The 23,423-nt window shown below is 44.9% G+C and overlaps 1 protein-coding gene across 1 annotated transcript in view; it reads left to right on the top strand.

Annotated features, from left to right (window-relative positions):
* The window catches only part of LOC124606895 (loricrin-like), a 124,766-nt gene that overhangs the window by 28,978 nt on the left and 72,365 nt on the right, over positions 1–23,423 (top strand). The gene's annotated exons all lie outside the window — the stretch shown is intronic.

Below are 23,423 nucleotides of genomic sequence, written 5' to 3'. Positions count from 1 at the left end.
AGAAGGTGAGTCGAATTCAGGAGAACAGAAATTTGTTGCGCAAATTGATTAAAATGAGGGATCGCTTGAAAAGCAACATCCTCAGGCATTAAGAAATTGTCAGATTAATCGTCAGTTTGGTATTGGAAGAAAGTTAGTGGGTTAAAGTTTCTAGAGGGAGACCAAGGATCGACAACACTAAGTTGTTTCAAATGGATGTGGAAGGGTTATTCAATAAGAAAATGTAAAAAATTCTTTTAAAGGAATCTATTAGGAAATGGAATACAACATTTGTATGTAAACGTATTCCCCCTTGAGCTGGACAAGCTTCTCAACTCCAAAAATTTTTTTGGGGCCATGTCCGTAACCGGTTATGCACTGCTGCCTGGAGTTCCTACCAAAATTCAGCCACTAAGAGCTCCTTTCAGTGCGTTAAAAATGTGATGCTCTGAAGGTGCCAAATCTCGGGAAGGGGGTAGGGGTATGGAGGGAGTGGCAATCACACGAACATCAGGTCTCGCTGCACTCGTCCATGGTCTTTCCTTCCATTCTTTCATTTCTGATGTCAACTCTTTTGCGACTCGCATCACAAACACTTTCTTGAAAATCAGTACGTTATGAACAATATGATGAGCTAATTCGGTACGAATTTTCATCATAGCTGCAATATCTCCCACTGTAATACGCCTGTTTCCCTGTATCAGCCAGTCAACTCTTGCAACGTTGTTTTTAGAGAATGCATAGAGAGAGCCTATCTGGTCAATCTTCAACCTTTGTTTCACCACGTTTGTACGTATCTGCCCACTCGCACACCTGTGTTCAACTGAAACAATTTTCAGCATCTTGCACTGTCATCCGACGGTGAATTTCTATTGGTTTCAACTCTTCAACTAACAGAAATATAATTACACTCTGCAGCTCCACGGTGGTGCAAACTTGTTTCCCAGCATCCCATTCGTGACGCAGGTGTGCCAGCCCCAGTTTATAATGATTCTAGAACACCACCGAAAAATAACAAAGAAGAAGAAATTTTTCTGAAGTTTTGTATTTTTTATGCAACCTTTCTTATTATTTATTGAATGTTGTGGTAGTTATGCAAAGATGAAGAGGCCTGCACAGGGTAGGCTTGCTCGAAGGGATGCATCAGGCCAGTCTTTAGATTGAAGACCACAACAACAACATCATCTAACTACACACATAAAAAGAAGTTTTGCATTACCCAAGCTCCCAGAGTTTCCGATTACAGACGGTAACTGTGGATATTGTATCACAGACTCAGTCCCTTTGACTGTTCAGATATGTCACTCAACCCGCCCAAAGACTTAAGCACCCATGCATGAGCAGCGATTATTAGACGGAAGAGGTTCGACAAACGATCAGTTCCAGTCATTCCACCAGGAAAGAGATACACGGCTCGTGTTCTCTGCAATCATGCCTGGACGGTCAATACTGCGATTCGACCGCGTCCGCATTGTTACTTTGTGCCAGGAAGGGCTCTCAACAAGGAAAGTGTCCGGGCGTCTCGGAGTGAACCAAAGCGATGTTGTTCGAACACGGTGGAAATACTGAGGTATAGGAACTGTCGATAACATGCCTCGCTCAGGCCGTCCAAGGGCTGCTACAGCACCACATAACCGCTACCTATGGATTATGGCTCGGAGGAATCCTGACAGCAACGCCACCATGTTGAATAACGCTTTTCGTGCAGCCACACGACGTCATGTTACGAGTCAAACTGGAATGATGCGCAACTTCACACCCGACGTCGACGGCGTGATCCATCTTTGCAACCACGACACCATGCAACGCGGTACTGATGGGCCCAACAACATACCGAATGAACCGCTCAGGACTGGCATCACGTTCGCTTCACCGATGAGTGTCGGATACACCTTCAACCAGACAATCGTCGGAGACGTGTTCGGAATCAACCCGGTCAGGCTGAACGCCTTAGGCACACTGTGCAACGAGTGCAGCAAAGTGGAGGTTCGCTTATGTTTGGGATGGCATTATGTGGGGTCGACGTACGCCGCTGGTGGTCATGGAAGCCGCCGTAACGGCTGTACGATACGTGAATGTTATCCTCCGAATGATAGAGCAACCATATCGGCAGCATATTGGCGAGGCATTTGTCTTCATGGACGACAGTTCGCGGCCCCATCGTGCACAACTTGTGAATGACTTCCTTCAGAATAACGACATCGCTCTACTAGAGTGAACAGCATGTTTTACAGACATGAATCCTATCCAACATGCCTATGATAGACGTGACGTGACCCACCATCCACTCTGAGGGATCTGCTCCGAATCGCCGTTGAGGAGATGGACAATCTAGACCAACAGTGCCATGATGAACTTCTGGACAGTATGCCACGACGAACACAGGCATGCATCAAAGCAAGAGGACCTGCTACTGGGTATTAGAGGTACCGGTGTGTACAGCAGTCTGGACCACCACCCCTGAAGGTCTCGCTGTATGATGGTACAACACGCAATGTGTGGTTTTCATGAGCAATAAAAAAGACGAAATGATGTTTATGAGGATCTCTATTCCATTTTTCTGTACAGGTTGAGGAACTATTGGAACCGAGGTGATGCAAAAATATTTTTGATGTGTGTATTTTGATGCGGTCATCTTCGTTGTTCTGTTGGAATATCTGAGAAAAGCGCTTGCATTCAAAGTCTCAATTACCAGTCGTATGTATTCCAGTCATCGTCTCCCTCTGAAAATTTTGCTCTGTGTGGATACCCCTGCTTCCATGGAAGTTACTCCCTGATGTATTAACACAGGCCCTATAGCCCCATCACTTCTTCTAGTTAGTCGTTTGCATGTATTCTTCTCCTCGCCGATTCCTTTTCCTTATGAGTCCACTTGATTCTTCTGCAACATCAAAATTCAAACACTTTAATTCTGTCCTTTTTCATGATTCATTTCCATACAATGCTGTGCTCTACTGTCGGTAGTTTTCCTTATATTTGATGCTCGTAGGCTTATTTTGGGGAAAAATGCTCGTATTGCCCCGTGATACTCTACTTCGTACGTCCTTCGTGCACTCCTTTTATTTCCTCTGGCAGGAAGAAATAAATAAAATACATTAAAATTTTTAGATGTACTGGGCGGTTATAAGTAAAATACAGCTGCTCACAGAAGTCCAGTGTGGGTTGTAATTACACTAGTATGGCAGTGAAACTTGGTAATGCGTTAATGCGGAACTGACTTACTGTGGAAAAAATTCGTTCCAATTTTCGCCATCTGGCATCTTTACGTCTCCGGTGAAATTAATAATAAAAAATCTCTTATTTCCTCTTTTCTGCCCACATCCATTTCGTAATCCATTACATATGGATCTTTTTATACGTCTTTCTCGCATTCACAGAGCCAAATTTTTACATGGTGGCCAAAATTGGAACTAATTTCTTCTTTCGTAAATCGGTTCCGCATTAACGCATTACAACATCTACCAAGTTTCACTGCCATGCCATTATTACAGCTCGCACTGGACCTCTGCGAGTAAGAGCACATTAATTATAACCATCCTGTACGTTACACTGTTAGCAGGAACCGACACTAACTCACTCGATCTAGCTTGGCTAGTCACTGACCTGTTTCACAAGACGTCCGTTTCTTGCGGCACCTTCTTTGTTGACTGAAGTCCATACCACCATCTGCGGCCCCTGTACGGTAACAGGTCACTCATGTTGGGCAGAGCCTGCGCCTTACAGGAAACATCGAGAGAGAAGCCAACCGAATAGCTTCAGGGGCTCCTATAGTGCTCAATGGATACTTAAGAGTTGACCGTCTACAACCTTAATTTTTCTCTAACTCTACTTGACCCAGTGGTCAGCGCGGTCTGTTTGAGATGCAGGCCTTTGTAGGCCTTGATAATTCTCATCCAAATTACAGAAAGGTAGTAGAGGGGTAGAGAAGTTCACAATTAGAAACACGAATCAGAAGGGAGATTGAGGTTTAATGTATCTTCGATGGCGACGTGCAGGCTGCAGACACTTGCTCAATTGGAGAAGTATGGCGATAGAAGTGAGCTGCGACCACGTCGGGAACTATACTGCTGTTCGCCACAATGGCATAGAATGGCTTGCCTGTGATCGGAGCCTTTCCCTAAGGTAGTGAGAGTCTAGCGCCTAAACAGCTGCATCACGCAGCTCAGCTTCATTAGGCAAACAACAGGTGGAGCCGTGGTAATACGTGGCCCTGCTTCGTACAGCGGTGTTTAAGCTCATTCAGTTCTGTTTGCGTGACAATCCAAAGTGCTGTGGCGTAACCGTGGTCTCCAGAATACTGTTCTTGCAGGAGTTACGGCACTTGAGGGGACACGCTAGTTAGAAAGCTGCACGTAACTGTTACCGTGCATTCTGGGCAGTCAGCGGGAAGGAACAGGCGGCGGGCTGTAGCTGAGACATGACGCGGCGGCTCGCTCGCCTGGCAGAAATAATCGCCTGGCGACGTTTTGCGCGCAAGGGTGTAGCGGCTGGCGCTGTGACTCAACAAGCGCCGGGCGGCCGCCGCCCGCCGTAGCGGCGTTGAGCAATGCGCGGGACATGTGTGCACAATGTGCGAGTGCGTGTGCGTGCGTGTGTGTGTGTGTGTGGCCAGCCAGCGTCACGTGGAGGCCTCTCTGGTGGTGTGGGAGGCGACAGCTGCACGTGCTACAGCTACCAACCATGTCAGTACAAGCTGAGGGTAACAGCGAGCTTCTCTCCAGACCGTGAAGGTCCAAGGGATGTCTACCGGCCGTCGTGTCATCCTATGCTTTGGGCGAGGAGGATCACTTGGTCAGCACACCGCTCACCCGGCCACTTTGCACACGTTCTATACTACGCAGCAGCTACTGCTTGCTCAGTCGGCTTAGTGCACCCGTACCAGTCCTCCCATCCGAAAAATCTTTGGCACTGCCGGGAGTCGAATCAGGGTCCTCCGCATGGCAGCCATCTTCGCTGATCAGTCAGCTACGTAGGCGAACAATTGAACGTAATAAGTACTTCAAATTACTATTTTCTTCTACTGTTACTGTGAAAGGGGCCTTTCTCCGCTGTGCTGTGCCGGTGAACTACGTAATTTTAGCGTTATTTCTCGGAACAGTGAAGTAAATGTTACTCATTTCACATGAAGGAAAAAGCCCAACGTTTGTTCTCCGGCACAAAGACGCTGTTTTGGAAGGGGAGTCTAAGTAACATTTCCTAACCACACACAGTTGAAGATATTGTGTTGTGGCTTCGGAAAGGCTAACGAGAACCTGTGGACCGAAAAAAACTAATGAAGATACTCTGAAAGAGGCCAACGAGCAGAGAAACCTCATATCAACTATCCTAAAAGGCAGACAAAAGTTTTAGAACATCCTTTGAAATACAATTAGTTCTTAACATACATACTGGAAGCCAAAATTTTAGTGGATAACACCAAGGGGAGGCCAAGAGATAAGATATTCGAAGTACTGAAAAGCAGAAATTATCGAGAAATGAAGAGGACAGCAGCAAGTGAGCGACAACGGTTTCAGCTACAAGAAGTATTGTTTAGAAGAAGAAGAAGAAGAACGAGATGTGTACACTTTAAAGTAGAAGGTAAATAATTGTAGGACCATATATTTCCACAAATGTATGCATTGATATCAGTAGAAACTTCCAAATATTTCAGTATTTGTGTGGTACAGTTAAGAAGATATTGAAGTCTATAATGTAGGTCTGAGATATGAATGTCGAATACTAACATAATTTCCGGCAAGAAGAACAGAGATGGAAAAATTGAAATTTGTTAGTCTCGTATCAGGCCATAGGTTACTGCATATGAAGATGAAAGCAAATACGAGACAGATCTGAAGAGGCTACAACAAGATGTGGGAAGAAAAGGAAGCAACACTAAGCCCAAATAGTTGGGGCCAGTGTTCTTAGATACTGCTGTAAGTCAAAACAAGGGAGGAGAAGAGCCGAAACCTCCAATGAAATGCGATCTGAGCAAATTTCGATGTCTTTGTCAAGTTAAGGAGTTTAAATCCTTAATCCGTGCAAGAAGATAATTAGAAGAAACATTGCCCTTTATACATGCAACACGAAACCACAATTTTTAACTGAGAGACGTGTTCTACTCAAAGTTCATGTGAAACACTAAAGGAGACTGAGACCACATTCAGGTAATTCATAAAAAAATTACTTGTAAAACGAGTAGATTGAAAGAGACTATAACCAGAAGGTGTCACCCATCCACAAAACTCTTTCCCCAACTCAAACGAGCGTTGTCACTCTATCATTATGTGGTAACCAACAACCTGACAGTGGATGGATGGGATGGAAAAGGCACCGCCAATGTACTGTAATAATAAGTATATCAGTTAATAGCGCGAACAATTTTATCAATTTTACAGTAATTTCAACCCCTGGACAATGATGTGACAGCATGTTTCCGCAGTTTTAGTATCATAGCTAAACCTTCCCTTCTCTACTTTGCGAGTATCATTGCGAATGTAGATAGGTGGCTGTGCAGTATGTCCATTCATTGTTTGTTGTTGAACACATAAATCAACAAAGGATACCAGGCAGTGCTCTATATACATTACTGGCCATTAAAATTGCTACACCAAGAAGAAATGCAGATGATAAACGGGTATTCATTGGACAAATATATTATACTAGAACTGACGAGTGATTACATTTTCACGCAGTTTGGCTGCATAGATCCTGAGAAATCAGTATCCAGAAAAATCCCCTCTGGCTGTAATAACGCCTTTGATACACCTGGGCATTGAGTCAAAAAGAGTTTGAATGGCGCGTACAGGTACAGCTGCCCATAAAGCTTCAACACGATACCACAGTTCATCAAGATTAGTGACTGTTGTATTGTGACGAGCTAGTTGCTCGGCCACCATTGACCAGACGTTTTCAATTGGTGAGAGATCTAGAGAATGTGATGGCCAGGGCAGCAGTCGAACATTTTCTGTATCCAGAAAGACCCGTACAGGACATGCAACATGCGGTCGTGCATTATCCTGTCGAAATGTAGGGTTTCGCAGGGATCGAATGAAGGATAAAGCCACGGGTCGTAACACATCTGAAATGTAACGTCCACTGTTCAAAGTACCGTCAATGCGAACAAGAGGTGACAGATATATGTAACCAATGGCACCCCATATCATCACGCCGGGTAATACGCCAGTATGGCGATGACTAATACACGCTTCCAATGTGCGTTCACCGCGGTGTTGCCAAACACGGATGCGACCATCATGATGCAGTAAACAAAACCTGGATTCATCCGAAAAAATGACGTTTTGCCATTCGTGCACCCAGGTTCGTCGTTGAGTACACCATCGCAGGCGCTCCTGTCTGTGATGCAACGTCAAGGGTAACCGCAGCCATGGTCTCCGAGCTGATAGTCCATGCTGCTGGAAACGTCGTCGAACTGTTCGTGCAATGGTTGTTGTCTTGCAATTGTCCCCATCTGTTGTCTCTGGGATCGAGACGTGGCTGCACGATCCGTTGCAGCCATGCGGATAAGATGCTTGTCATCTCGACTGCTAGTGATACGAGGCCGTTGGGACCCAAAATAGCGTTCCGTATTACCCTCCTGATCCCACCGATTCCATATTCTGCTAACAGTCATTGGATCTCGACCAACGCGAGCAGCAATGTCGCGATACGATAAACCGCAATCGCGATAGGCTACAATTCGACCTTTATCAAAGTCGGAAACGTGATGGTACGCATTTCTCCTCTGTACACGAGGCATAACAACAACGTTTGACCAGGGAACGCCGATCAACTGCTGTTTGTGTATGAGAAATCGGTTGAAAACTTTCCTTATGTCAGCACGTTGTAAGTGTCGCCACTGGCGCCAACCTTGTGAGAATGCTCTGAAAAGCTAATCATTAGCTTATCACAGCTTCTTCTTCCTGTCGGTTAAATTTCGCGTCTGTAGCACGTCATCTTCGTGGTGTAGCAATTTTAATGGCCAGTAGTGTACATTGTCATCTGAGTGTATCTTCTGGTTGTTCGCATTTTCTTCCAGTTAGTGTATCTATGAGAAAGAGTTCAGGACGAGTAAAGGTGGAAGGTCGACATAAAAGCACTGTGGGTTCGGAGTGGCTTATGGGGGAATCAGGTTAGGTATAGGAACTGTAAGAAAATTCAATTCATTCATGAAGGAAGCAGCTAACAAAGTACTAGTTCGAACAGTAATAGAGAATCCTTGTTAATCCGGGGTACTTATCACGTAAGATTAGAAGAGCCGTCTTCACATGATCTCTCTTCGTTTACTCAGTGTCATAGTTTCATGAGACGCTCATCCAACTACCAATGAAGCCTTGCGGATCTCGGGGTACCTACTGTTATGATTACTGAATGTATATTACAAGATGTGTCAGGACACGTAATACTCAAAATCAGACCATCAGAGGATGTTTGATCCCATCTGGCAGTTTACCGGCAGTTGATTTTCTTTTGCATCGTTTGCGGGTAGATTGAAGGATTGGTTGAGGGCGTGTCTGATGATAATTCGTGATGTTCTACCCATCGTACTCGGTAAAACAGCTTTGGGAGTAGGTATGGGGATTCGAATTGCATTTTGTCTTTATTTTGCCCCTTGAAACTGGTCTCTCGGTGTCAGGAATTGTCCAGCTATATTAGAGTGCAGATGTAGCAATAGACGTGAAGCCTGTGGTAGTTCTGGTCGCCATTCACAAGGAAACGCAATCCAACGAAAACTCGGGAGACAAGCTGATGGTACAATACAAATTCAAGGAGGCTCTTGCTGCTCTATTACGCAGCAAAGAAACGTCTTTGTTAGAGAGTAAAAGAAACGTAAAGATGACCTCACCAGTGGCTCCGATTAATGAAAAAAAATGGTGAAGTCGATGAGGTGCTGCCTTGTAGAAGTACGTTATGCTGCGCGATTTTTTATTCTGTGTTCCTCACCGAATAATTATGCAAAATAGAGTAATATAAGTCAGATGATTGTAGTTAATAATAATAAAATTTGTCCGCAGCTCGTGGTCGTGCGGTAGCGTTCCCGCGCCCGGGTTCCCGGGTTCGATTCCCGGCGGGGTCAGGGATTTTCTCTGCCTCGTGATGACTGGGTGTTGTGTGCTGCCCTTAGATTAGTTAGGTTTAAGTAGTTCTAAGTTCTAGGGGACTGATGACCATAGATGTTAAGTCCCATAGTGCTCAGAGCCATTTGAACCATTTGAATAATAAAATTCGACTGAGGGCTCTCAAAAGCATGGACAACAGCGCCCTTATTGGCAACTGTATTTATTTCTTTCTTATTCTTAATCTTCTTCTTCTTTCGAACGGGCCAGCTAAGGACCATGATATTCAGCTTTTCATCCTGAAGAGGGGCTTGATGTTTGCCCAGTAATCCCCCATTCTCTGGCTATGTTTCTCCTTTCTGTCCTTTGTTCAATGGTAGCCGGTCTTTTTACGGGGTAATCTGTCCTGAAACCTTTTTCTTTTTGAATCCTTCTGAGAAGTGCTCGGTTTCTATTGTCACTTTCATTTATGTTCAGTTCCTGGATGTCTTTCTTGACTTCTACCAGCCATGGTGTCACGGTCTTCCTGCTCTTCCAGTATTTGAGAAGCCTGTTGGTTAGTCTTGTTTGGTCCATCCCTGTGATATGTCCGTAGAAAACGAGACGTCTCTTCCTGGCTACTTCTGTGATTTCTCAGTATGATTGTATAGCTCCTGGTTTGATTGTCTTCTGTACACAGCATCTGTTTTGATCGGTCCCACAATTTTTCTCAGGGTCTTCCTCTCCTGAATCTCTAGTTTATCTGTCAAGCCTTTCCTGTTCAGATTCAAGCATTCTCAGGCATATAGGGCTTCAGGGCGAATAACTGTTTTGTAGTGTTTTACTTTCGAATCGCGAGATAGAAATTTCTTATTATAGATGCTCTTGGTTAATCGATAAGCTAATTGTAACTTATTAATCCGAGTTGTTAGTGCTGTTCCTTCTGATAGATTAGGTTCCACCCATTCTCCTAGATACTTTAATGTGTCAACTTTCTCAGTTTGACCTTGCTCCAGCTGTAGTTCACTGGGAGTATGACTGATACTGGTGAGGTATTTTGTCTTTTCTAGTGACAATTGAAGTCCTACCTTGGCAGCCTGCAGGTTGGTCATATTGAGCTGCATTACTACTACTTCCACTGAGCTTGCTATAAGTGCCAGATCATCTGTGAAAGCTAAAAAGTCTGCTACTAGTCCCTTCCATTTTTGTCCCAGGTACTTCCATTTCCTTTCGCCACTCTCTGAACACCTTGTCCAGTGCACAGTTGAAGAGAAGAGGTGAAAGTCCATCTCCCTGTCTAACTCCTGTCTTTATCTCAAAACTTTCTGAAAGTGTTCCCCTGAACTTTATCCGTGATCTAGTGTTACTCAGGGTCTTTTGGATAAGGCTGTGTGTTTTCTGGTCCATGCCCATTTCCTGTAAAATTCTCATAAGGGTATGTCTGTCGATTGAATCGTATGCTTTCTTGATGTCAACGAAAGTAACTACGTACTGTTTATTCGGTAGTTTAATTTGACTTAATACTGACTTCAAATTAAGGATGTGTTCAGCACAAGAACGTCCTTTTCTAAAACAGCCCTGATAATATCCAAGTTGGGTCCAATTGAGGTTCGGCTCTCTTAGTTCTTTATTTGTAGATCACTACCGGTTTCATAGCCACATATTCAGGTGAACGTCTGCATAACAATAAATCGAGACTAAATAACAAAAATGGCTCTGAGCACTATGGGACTTAACATCTGTGGTCATCAGTCCCCCAGAACTCAGAACCACTTAAACCTAACTAACCTAAGGACATCACACGCATCCATGCCCGAGGCAGGATTCGAACCTGCGACTAAATAACAGTACTAAGACATCCACTGATGTATTTTCTGACGATCTCATGTGAGAATATGAAGAAAATGTAGTTCAAATGTGTTGTAACGAATATGGTATTCGACAAGCTTCTCATATTGGTGAATTATCTAGGAAACTGTGTCAATGGACAGTGTCCCATGCAATACTTCTTTCCATGTTGTGGGTAACATGAGATTCGCCATCACTGCGTGGTCAATTTCAATGTCCGCAGTTTGTTGTACACCATCTACAATCACGTGTCTTCTCATCGACGCATGATTCTTTCGTTCAAAAATGAAGTGACGTGGCGGTGCACGTAATCACAGAACCTACACTATAAGCTTGTTTGCTTGCTCAATCGGTGGCATCATGTTCCCATATTCCGGCGTGTCTTGGCTCCCAACAGAATATCACACCGTTGGCGTGGTATTAAATCAGCTGTAAGACACCTGAATCGTTGTACAGTAGCTCTAAAGGAATTCGTGTAGCTCTCTGTACGAACTGACTATGTCCTCACTTCGCAGCAGTGCCGAACAAAGGGGGGCTCTGAGCACTATGCGACTTAACTTCTGAGGTCATCAGTCGCCTAGTACATAGAACTAATTAAACCTAACTAACCTAAGGACATCACACACATCCATGCCCGAGGCAGGACTCGAACTTGCGACCGTAGCGGTCGCTCGGTTCCAGACTGTAGCGCCTAGAACCGCATGGCCACTTCGACCGGCAGTGCCGAACAGCTGATTGTCGTGTCCACTAGAAGGTGACCGAGCCGTGTCATAAGACAGCCCCGAGACGCCGACTATGGATATGCCTGATTGCGTGAGCTGTCAGTTACAGCTACTGAGGGACCGTCAAGATTCTCATCACGCACCGCTGTCCAAATACGTCGGGGGTCACGGGAGCCCGCGCTCAGCTCGAGGCTGTTTCGTGTCGTCCGCTTGTTGAGCAGGCTTAAGGTGCACCCATCACGCGTTGCCTGAATGCAAATGCTCACGTTGTGTGCAAGGGTTAGTGCGTCCGATGTGCACTCACCGCTTGGAAGGAAACATGTCCTTGTAGGAATCCCACTGTTTGAATGGGCACGAGACAATTATGAAGATAGGGCTGTGCAGTACAATACGTTCCATTCTGCAACCTGGGAACTTTGTATCATCAGTCTTCTTGGATGCCAACATACGTCAGAGTAGCACTTACACCGGAGGTCCACGATTATTTGTTACGTGAATTTCAATCTCTGTCTGCCCGCCGACCGGAGTGGCCGAGATGTTCTTGGCGCTACAGTCTGGAACCGCGTGACGGCTACTGTCGCAGGTTCGAATCCTGCCTCGGGCATGGATGTGTGTGATGTCCTTAAGTTAGTTAGTTTTAATTAGTTCTAGTGGACTGATGACCTCAGCAGTTAAGTCCCATAGTGCTGAGAGCCACTTTCTGTCTGCCCCTACAGTATCTGTGAGCTGTGGTTCCCTCTAGTAACATGGAAATTATTGCTTGGTACCTAAATACGTATCGTACTATTCTGCCCATTTTCCTAGTCAGTATCTTCTGCACATTTTTTCCTCGCTGATAAAGCAAAGGACTTCTTTTTTTATCAGTTAGTGTTCGACATCCTTCTGTAACTCTACTTTCAAATGCTTAGATTCTTTGCTTTTCCTGTTCTAATTCCATGATTCACTTGTACATACCGTTCTGCCACAGATATACATTTTCAGAAATTTCTGCTTCGGTTTAAAGACTGTGATTGATACTAATAGGTTTCTTTTAGCAAGGAATGCCCTCTATTATAGTCTGTTTTCGTCGTCCTTGCTTCGTTCGTCACGCGTTGTTTCGCTTCTAAGCTAGGTTCCTTACCTCGTTTACTAAATAGTCCACCGGTTTTACGTTAAGATAATGCTTTATTTTATTTCTGTTAATTCTTATAACTTTCGTCTTTCTCTCGTTTACTCTCTGTCCATATTATGTACTCGTCAGAGTGGGTGTTCCATTCTACAGGTGATGTGATTCAATCTCACTTTCACTGATGATATCAATGTTATCAGCGTATCTTACCATTGACATCCTCTCACCCTTACTTTTAATCTCACTTCCGAACCTTTCTGTTATTTCCATAATTGTTTCTACTACGTGCTGGGTTAACGGTAGGAGAAATATTTAACTCGAGCGTTATTCTATATAAACTCTTTTAGTATTGTACAGATAACAATGGTTGTTGTTTGTCTCTTTTGGTTTCGAGTCTTAACTCGTATGTGCATATATCTAAGTCGCCTCGAAGCATGTGTGGTATATGGGGCGTGCAAAACCATTATACTCAACGTTATACAGATATTGAAGAATCCTAAACGGGGTACTTCGAGATAGGGAACTAATGACCGGAATGAATGTTTAATTGTTTCTTCACAAAAAAACTTTCCTCTTAAGAAAACAGTTTAGTTTTATTGAAACGGTTCACAATGCAGTAAATTCTCAGAGGTACGTGTCGTACAAGGACCTTAAAAAAACATTCTTCAGTTACAGCTGACTTTTTATACATCAGTTTCTCGATGTAGGATCATAGGAAATTAATGAGAGACCCCACGATTACGCAGTGATTCCACTGTCACTAGAACGGTGACAGTATCTGTCGTATCTCTTGTTCAGCTACTTACTGAAAGTAATATAGATGTTTGCGGAAACCATAGTTTTTTGACAACTGCGACACTACATTTCCAACGAAATCCAGATAACGTACACCACCAAAAAAGAGTGGTAGTAAAAATGGTCTGAGAAGAGCGAGTTGTGTAGATTTTTATCACGCCCGGCACGCATATTCCGATAGCTGAGGAAAGACTTCTATACTGATTTCTTCTACTGCTTTAGATGGCCAACTTTCCTCGCATTCCAGGTGTTGTCGTTCTTTGAGCAAGATGTCGTTTGCAATTCCTTGCTGTGTCAAACAAGTCTTTCGATGGAAAACAACTACAACATTGTGTGAAATCTAGTTGGTTCTTGAAAATTTTTCCCCGTTGTTCATAATTTTGAAATTTTTCCTCTGAGATATTTAGCTCGTAATTGGCATACGTCATGAGTAATTCATGTTTTCATTGCAAGTTGTTCTCAGTTCTCTATTGTATAACAATATTGTTTGCAAATAATAAATCCTTCAGACCACCACATTTGCATCCACATCTACATATATGCTCCGGTAGCCACTGTACATTACTCTGTAGTGCTCTCATTTCTTTATCTTACTGTCATGATTCCTATGTGCTATATACTATGATGGCAGCGGAATAGACGAACTTCTGCAATGAATTTCTAATGATTTTGAAAAATAAGTTGCAATGATCTGGTGAAGGACACATACTTGTCTTTACCACTTCAGCGGTATTGAGAAATAGGAAGGAAGAAGACAAGAGGAACTCTTGCTGTTTCACTGTGCGCTTTGAAGAGGAAAACTCTTCAGCTCTGCAGTATGTGTCTGCGTCTATCAGCAATGCAAAAGCCCGGGGAAAGCTGTATGACGTATGGCGAGAGCGCCCATTAGGGCGCTGATGCGGCCGTTTGTAGTCCGGAGGCCGCATCTCCCACGGCGCACGTGGGGCCCTGCCTGCCGCCTCCTCGCCTTGGACGCGGCCTTCCAGCTGAAACGATGCCCCACAGGCTACTTCACCAGGTCGCTGCGCCTGACTCCCTAATCTACTTTTCCACAACACAATTAAAGGACAACACTTTGAAACCCCGTAATTGTCTCCCATTGCGACGTATTAGTTTGGCTCAAAGGTAGCTACAGCCTTTCTCTATATTGGTGCAAAAGCTTGGCGTCCTGTGACGTCACCCTCGTGCTATCTCCTATGTAGGGTTGGGTTCTTTGGGGCAAGAGACCAAACAGCGAGGTCATCGGACTCATCGGGTTAGGGAAGAATGGGGAAGGAAGTCGGCCGTGCCCTTTCAAAGGAACCATACCAGCATTTGCCTGGAGCGATTTAGGGAAATCACCGAAAACCTAAATCGGGATGCCTGGACGCGGGATTGAACCGTCGTCCTCCCGAATGCGAGTCCAGTGTGCTACCACTGGGCCACCGCGCTCGGTGTCTCCTATGTAGACTGATTGCATTTCTCTGGTATTCTACTAACAAATCTGCCACCTGATTTTCTACGACTCAGCCTATGTGACCTTTCATTTCAAATCCCTACGAAGTGTTACACCCACATATTCGGATGAGTTGTCCGATTGCAGCTGTGACCCACCAGTTTGTGTGAGGCTCGATTTTGAATTTTGAACATTTAAATCAAACTGGCAATCAATGAGCCCCTTTGAAATCCTTATCAAGATCTGACAATATTTGTGCAACGTTTATCAGACACTACGTGATTATAGATAACCAATGTTTATTGATGTATGATGATTGTGTTGGTTTGTGATGGTCTATTGTTTAACCGAAACTGTTAGTTTTAATAAAGAAGTAACGTAGATTGTAAATCACCGCCTGCACGAAATAAAGTTTTGAACATGTGTTTCAACAAAAAATGTTGTAATTGACTTGATCGCCGAGAAACGAAGTAATGTAACAACATTTGAGGAAAATGATGAGAAATTTCGAAGTCTCAGAGCAGGAGAATAGAGTGGCCGGTTATCGCTACAGGTATTCACTCGTAATTAGTTGCACACATGACAGTATAAGAGCAGAACAAGTAATGCTATCTGATTGGAGTTACCAAACAACATACTGTATAGTGTAAGTGGAGATACCTGGTCTTATTATGTTTTACATGTGTATATCGACATAATGTTGAATAGAGTGCCAGGAATAACTGATTTCTTCACCAGCGTGAACTAGAAGTCTTTACAATTCGTTATTCGTGGTTCTGTGAGGTGGTGATTATATTGTTTCTGAAACTATTACAAACTGCTTTTTCAGGACGTATGTGCTTTCATAGGGGGGTTAGCAAGCTCTTTTAAGGGCAAGGTGAATCAGCCACTGTCATTTTCGCCCAGAAAGACAGAGGAACGACGTGTGCACTTAACACGTGTGAATAACGAAATTGAAGCAGAGCCGTGTCCGAAGCTGTCCACACCGGTTCCCGCGCCGCGGCGGCAACTTTTACCGGGGTAAACGAACTGTGGACAACCTTTAAAGCCTTGCTGCCTTTTTTCACTTTCCTCTCACCGCCTGTTCGTTCAGCTTTCCAGCTCGCGTAACCCACTTCTGGAGATTTTTTTTATGATCTTTCGTGTTTCTTAACAGCTGGCTGGCCTCTGGCATTGCATAACCAGTGCCGGACACACAAACACACACACACACACACACACACACACACACACACACACACACACTCGAACGTAGACTGAACGAGCCATTTCGCCACTTTCACAGTTCTAATCAAAATTAATCCTGTGACTCACCATTCCCTATAAGTTTGTGCCGTGACTCTTTCATTGCTTTTAACTGACCCATTCAATTTATTATTTGTTTTCCTTTCATTCATAAATATCCAGTACTGAACTGAATTCCAAAAGTACAAATGACAATAAACCAGCTCGGCGAAGCAACCATAGAGGTACTTTGTAAATACTTGAAAAGGAGATTTATCACGTTTGGAATGATATGACGAATTGTGCGTCTCTTAAGTAGGAAGGATTAAGCACACCTGAAGATGGCAACTATTTGACGAAACTGGTTACATGAAATGTTTCAGTGAATGTACACTCCTGGAAATGGAAAAAAGAACACATTGACACCGGTGTGTCAGACCCACCATACTTGCTCCGGACACTGCGAGAGGGCTGTACAAGCAATGATCACACGCAAGGCACAGTGGACACACCAGGAACCGCGGTGTTGGCCGTCGAATGGCGCTAGCTGCGCAGCATTTGTGCACCGCCGCCGTCAGTGTCAGCCAGTTTGCCGTGGCATACGGAGCTCCATCGCAGTCTTTAACACTGGTAGCATGCCGCGACAGCGTGGACGTGAACCGTATGTGCAGCTGACGGACTTTGAGCGAGGGCGTATAGTGGGCATGCGGGAGGCCGGGTGGACGTACCGCCGAATTGCTCAACACGTGGGGCGTGAGGTCTCCACAGTACATCGATGTTGTCGCCAGTGGTCGGCGGAAGGTGCACGTGCCCGTCGACCTGGGACCGGACCGCAGCGACGCACGGATGCACGCCAAGACCGTAGGATCCTACGCAGTGCCGTAGGGGACCGCACCGCCACTTCCCAGCAAATTAGGGACACTGTTGCTCCTGGGGTATCGGCGAGGACCATTCGCAACCGTCTCCATGAAGCTGGGCTACGGTCCCGCACACCGTTAGGCCGTCTTCCGCTCACGCCCCAACATCGTGCAGCCCGCCTCCAGTGGTGTCGCGACAGGCGTGAATGGAGGGACGAATGGAGACGTGTCGTCTTCAGCGATGAGAGTCGCTTCTGCCTTGGTGCCAATGATGGTCGTATGCGTGTTTGGCGCCGTGCAGGTGAGCGCCACAATCAGGACTGCATACGACCGAGGCACACAGGGCCAACACCCGGCATCATGGTGTGGGGAGCGATCTCCTACACTGGCTGTACACCACGGGTGATCGTCGAGGGGACACTGAATAGTGCACGGTACATCCAAACCGTCATCGAACCCATCGTTCTACCATTCCTAGACCGGCAAGGGAACTTGCTGTTCCAACAGGACAATGCACGTCCGCATGTATCCCGTGCCACCCAACGTGCTCTAGATGGTGTAAGTCAACTACCCTGGCCAGCAAGATCTCCGGATCTGTGCTCCATTGACCATGTTTGGGACTGGATGAAGCGTCGTCTCACGCGGTCTGCACGTCCAGCACGAACGCTGGTCCAACTGAGGCGCCAGGTGGAAATGGCATGGCAAGCCGTTCCACAGGACTACATCCAGCATCTCTACGATCGTCTCCATGGGAGAATAGCAGCCTGCGTTGCTGCGAAAGGTGGATATACACTGTACTAGTGCCGACATTGTGCATGCTCTGTTGCCTGTGTCTATGTGCCTGTGGTTCTGTCAGTCTGATCATGTGATGTATCTGACCCCAGGAATGTGTCAATAAAGTTTCCCCTTCCTGGGACAATGAATTCACGGTGTTCTTATTTCAATTTCCAGGAGTGTACATCATATCGTCACTTGATGAATAAGCCTGAAATTAAGCAAGCTCTCTCTCTCTCTCTCTCTCTTCGTGTGTGTGTGTGTGTGTGTGTGTGTGTGTGTGTGTGTGTGTGAGAGAGAGAGAGAGAGAGAGAGAGAGAGAGAGAGAGAGAGAGAGGGGGGGGGGGGAGAGGGGGGGGGGGATAACGTAGAGCGATATGTTAATTAACATGGTTTCCATGAGCATAAATCAGAATATTTATTCCAACGTTCTCTGTGATCAAGTGTTGCGCGTTGGTCTACATCTACACGATGAGTATGCTGTGAGCAGTCCAGTCTCCCACGATGACAAGAGCCTCGTTTACTTAGTCCATGCATACGTTTCTGGTGCGACGAACACTCAAGTATCCTGTCGTAGCTCGGCTGGCCGTCTGAAACGCATAGAAAATCTCTGCGATTGTTTGTAGCCGCGGTTGAAACGCAGGGACTAATTATAAATGCCTTCAGCTTTCTTCCTTACGGAATAAAGGGCATTATCAACACTAGAGATGACGTTAGGCTTTATTAGCGTCTCCTGCGGGTGACTAATTACACCGATGAAAAGTATCCGGGCACCTAGTCGTGGACATTAATGTGTGATGAATTTACCGTTCGCATTTATAGTGGCTTGAACTCTGATCGGGATACTTTCAATGAGGTGTCTCAGCGTCTCTGGAAGAACGGCAGCCCATTCTTCTGCAAGAACCTTTTGGTGGTGAACGCCGTGATCTGGGGGGTAGTGGACCTTCTAACTCATCCTGAAGGTGTTCCATTGGTTTCGGGTGTGGGCTCTGGACAGGTCAGTCTATTTGAGGAATGTTATTGTCCACAAAGCATTGCGTCACAGATGCTGCTTTATGACAGGGTGCATTGGCCTACTGATTCAGACAGTCATCGTCTCCGAACTGTTCGTCTATTGTTAGCATTACACAACGCTGTAAAATCTGTTCATATACTGCGGCATTTAGTGTCTCCGTAAGTGCAATAAGGAGACCACATCTACATCTACATCCATACTCCGCAAGCCACCTGACGGTGTTTGGCGGAGGGTACCTTCAGTACCTCTATCGGTTCTCCCTTCTATTCCAGTCTCGTATTGTTCGTGGAAAGAAGGATTGTCAGACGCTAACCACCAACAAAGATCCCGGTACCGCAACACCACCTACTTCGTACTTCCCTGTTGGCACTACACAAGCTGTCAGACTGCGTACCCCACGTATTCACCAAAACCAAACCCTAACATTGGACTACCACATGGTACAGCGTAATTCATCACTCCAAATACCTCATTTCCAGTCACCCACTGTCCAATGGCGTCTATCTTTACGACACCTCAAGCGTCGCTTATCATTGATATGGAAACGTGTGGCTTATCAGAAACTGCTCGATTATTGTATCCTATTCTTTTTAACTGCGCTCACAGTTGTGGCAGCTGGAATCGTGGAATCATTTTGAAACTCACAAGTGACCCTTCAGCAGATTTCATGCGATATTTTGCAGCCACCGTCTGCAATATTCGCCGATCCTTTTCCATCAGTATATGAGGTCTGTCTGGTCTTCGTTTGATTGTAATTGTTCCTCCACGGGTCCACTTCACAACCACATCAGCAAAATTCGACTTGGCCAGCTTTAGAAGAATTGAAACATCACCGAGGGATTCGTTAGCACACCTCTCCTGACATCTAGTGGTCGATTCCTCATTACATGAGTGTCCGGATACCTTATATGGAAAATGTAATTGTTCGGCGTGCTTATAAAGTTCACGCTTAAACTGCTACAGTACTACAGTGGAGGCGGCACGTCTGGCAGCCTGTTACAACAGCCTGAGGCACCACTGAATGTAGCACGCCATCTCAACTACTCCACATCGAGCGCCATATCATCGATAAACGTCTCTTTAGGGAGTTTCAGGAAACTCTACAGGTTAGTGAGCGTGGACATGGGGTGTCGAATTTGCAAGTCTCCTCTAAACAGAGACAGTTCTACATCTACATTGATACTCCGCAAGCCACCCAACGGTGTGTGGCGGAGGGCACTTTACGTGCCACTGTCATTACCTGCCTTTCCTGTTCCAGTCGCGTATGGTTCGCGGGAAGAACGACTGTCTGAAAGCCTCCGTGCGTGCTCTAATCTCTCTAATTTTATATTCGTGATCTCCTCGGGAGGTATAAGTAGGGGGAAGCAATATATTCGATACCTCATCCAGAAACGCACCCTCTCGAAACCTGGCGAGCAAGCTACACCGCGATGCAGAGCGCCTCTCTTGCAGAGTCTGCCACTTGAGTTTATTAAACATCTCCGTAACGCTATCACGGTTACCAAATAACCCTGTGACGAAACGCGCCGCTCTTCTTTGGATCTTCTCTATCTCCTCCGTCAGACCGATCTGGTACGGATCCCACACTGATGAGCAATACTCAAGTATAGGTCGAACGAGTGTTTTGTAAGCCACCTCCTTTGTTGATGGACTACATTTTCTAAGCACTCTCCCAATGAATCTCAACCTGGTACCCGCCTTACCAACAATTAATTTTATATGATCATTCCACTTCAAATCGTTCCGCACGCATACTCCCAGATATTTTACAGAAGTAACTGCTACCAGTGTTTGTTCCGCTATCATATAATCATACAATAAAGGATCCTTCTTTCTATGTATTCGCAATACATTACATTTGTCTATGTTAAGGGTCAGTTGCCACTCACTGCACCAAGTGCCTATCCGCTGCAGATCTTCCTGCATTTCGCTACAATTTTCTAATGCTGCAACTTCTCTGTATACTACAGCATCATCGGCGAAAAGCCGCATGGAACTTCCGACACTATCTACTAAGTCATTTATATATATTGTGAAAAGCAATGGTCCCATAACACTCCCCTGTGGCACGCCAGAGGTTACTTTAACGTCTGTAGACGTCTCTCCATTGATAACAACATGCTGTGTTCTGTTTGCTAAAAACTCTTCAATCCAGCCACACAGCTGGTCTGATATTCCGTAGGCTCTTACTTTGTTTATCAGGCGACAGTGCGGAACTGTATCGAACGCCTTCCGGAAGTCAAGAAAAATAGCATCTACCTGGGAGCCTGTATCTAATATTTTCTGGGTCTCATGAACAAATAAGGCGAGTTACCACTCTTCGCTGGCTGACAGGTTCTCTTGACATATCTGCGGGACGTGGTCTGTCGGTGTTCGTCAAGATGCGCGACGTGCACGTTAGGTGCTTTGTGGATTCTCACGCAGACGGCGTGCCGTGATATTCCCAAGGAACGCATCCGGTTCTATTTGATTCAGTACAGCGGCGTTTAGAGTCTCCGACTCCAGCATGCGTGGCCTTCACGCAACTCTGAATTCTCAATGTCAGGCGGAGTCCACGTCGAGTTGCGGGTTTTGCCGAGGTCAAGCTTCTGCGCTATTTCAGTGGAAAAATAGGAGAGAAAGATTTCGTCCCTGACAGTTTCAATTGGATCACTTATCATTCGATATTGTTCTCTTTTGGTTCTTGTAGTAATTTTGTATTGCCTATATTTCCCTTTTACTTACATCTTTTCTGCAAATTTCAACATTTTGTAATATTTTACGTTCTCTGTTCTGAAATTTTCGTCTGTGTGTGTGGTTCAGAGGGACGGAACTGCGGGAGAAATCTGTGTTAAAGGCAGGAACCCTCCTATACTGCCTCTGAAATGTTTATAGGGGCCATTTTACAATTAAACTCACTCTGTTAGTAGATGACATGGACTACCGTGGTTGTTAGATAGTTCGTCTCACTAAGATATCGTTGCTACCAAAACTACGAAACCGGTGATGACAAGGAACAATAACATGATTAAAAGATATCATCACGTTACCGTTTTGCAGTAGTTTCACAAATAATAATTTTACAATTTTGACAGTTGCAGCACATGATATGCTGTCATACTTACTGTTGATCCTTGTTCCAATAAAAACAATAATCTAAACGCTATCCAGCCTGCTACAGAGTAAAGTACTGCGTTAACAACTGACTGAAGCGCCTAGAACCGCTGGGCCACACCGGCAGGCACTTGTTAATGTACTCAACCCTTTTCACACGCCGATATTGGAAAACTGCACTCTAATTATTTATCTCTGTGCTCCTTCCTCATCTATTAATATTGAAATATTTATTTTTTTCGTAACAGGAAAGACGTCGAGCAAACGTAATTAAAACTCTGTCAAATTGTAAAATTAGTATTCATTTCTATGTACTTACGATTGTATCATCAGGTTTTCATCCAAGACCATATTACTAACATAGGACGCCGCCTCATGCAACCAACGGATTGCTAAATAGTGAACTCGCATATTCGTTCAGTACAGTAATGGGATTGCGTATGTGCATAACGCTGAGAGAAAAGTAAGGCTATTACGTCGTGTTCTCCTAAGTAGAAAGCAATTCCGCAACAGCATTATGTCATCCTATTCACCCTTTTTCGTGACAACGCATTTCTCTGCTGTGCAATTTCCACAACCCAGCAAACCTCAAATAAAAAGCGAAATTTGAAACGAAACCTCAGCGCAGTCTGTTCGTCGTGTTACCGTTCGGAGTATGAAGTCACTCGCTAGTTAAACTAATGTTTCAGTGCTTGGTTCTATGTACCGATTACATTTGCATTAACTTTCAATATTTAGACGGTACAGACGCCACGAAAGACTGGATCATTAATACTTATCACAGATTCAATTACAGTAGAAGAACTAGAGCGTGTAATATTAAGGCAATTACTTTTAAGGTAACAAAGAAGCTCGCAGTTTCAGCAAACTGTGCAAATACAGAGTACATTGATTTGATTTTTTAAGCAATTTACGTCCAAAAATCTCCTATCTACGTATCTATTGGTTCTGAAGATGTCTCCGCAGACTGATACTGAACGAGGGGAACAATGATATACTCTACACCACAGCGTAAACGCCAGAATACCGATGTCACCAAAGATGTAAGAAATCTGTGCGCTCTCATCTTCTGTTAGGAGGGATAATAAGTTATCAAAGGTCTCAAACCCTCCAATAAAATCAACCCGTCTCCATTCAGGCTATGCAGGCGAAAGTAAGGCAGCGACAATGTGACAATATGGACGGTTTCCCTGTCAAGGTCCATGGGGAGACTTGAGTGTACGATTTAATTCTGTGATCACATACATTTCAGCATTCCATTAGAGAGATTTCTCAGGTGTTACACATCCCAGTGTCCACAGTCAGTGATTTTGCTATGCAGGGTAACAGATAGGAAATCACTAAGTCTAGTCTCTTAGTACTAAGGAATCATAAGTCTAACGGGTACCGTACACACTAGTTACTAAACATCTTTGACAACAATTGAAGAGGAAGTCCGCTGCTGACTATGTGTAGAGCTCAACACGGGACGTCAGGACCCGATGGGACTCACTTTCTATGGTCGTGCAGTTACCCAGAAGTCTCTATTGTGCTGCGTAATTTATAGTGGCGTGTAGCTACCC

This window comes from Schistocerca americana, chromosome 3, assembly GCF_021461395.2.
Source record: "Schistocerca americana isolate TAMUIC-IGC-003095 chromosome 3, iqSchAmer2.1, whole genome shotgun sequence".
Taxonomy (NCBI): domain Eukaryota; kingdom Metazoa; phylum Arthropoda; class Insecta; order Orthoptera; family Acrididae; genus Schistocerca; species Schistocerca americana.
Note: the sequence above shows the minus strand (reverse complement) of the source record. Positions and strands in the feature narration are given on the sequence as shown.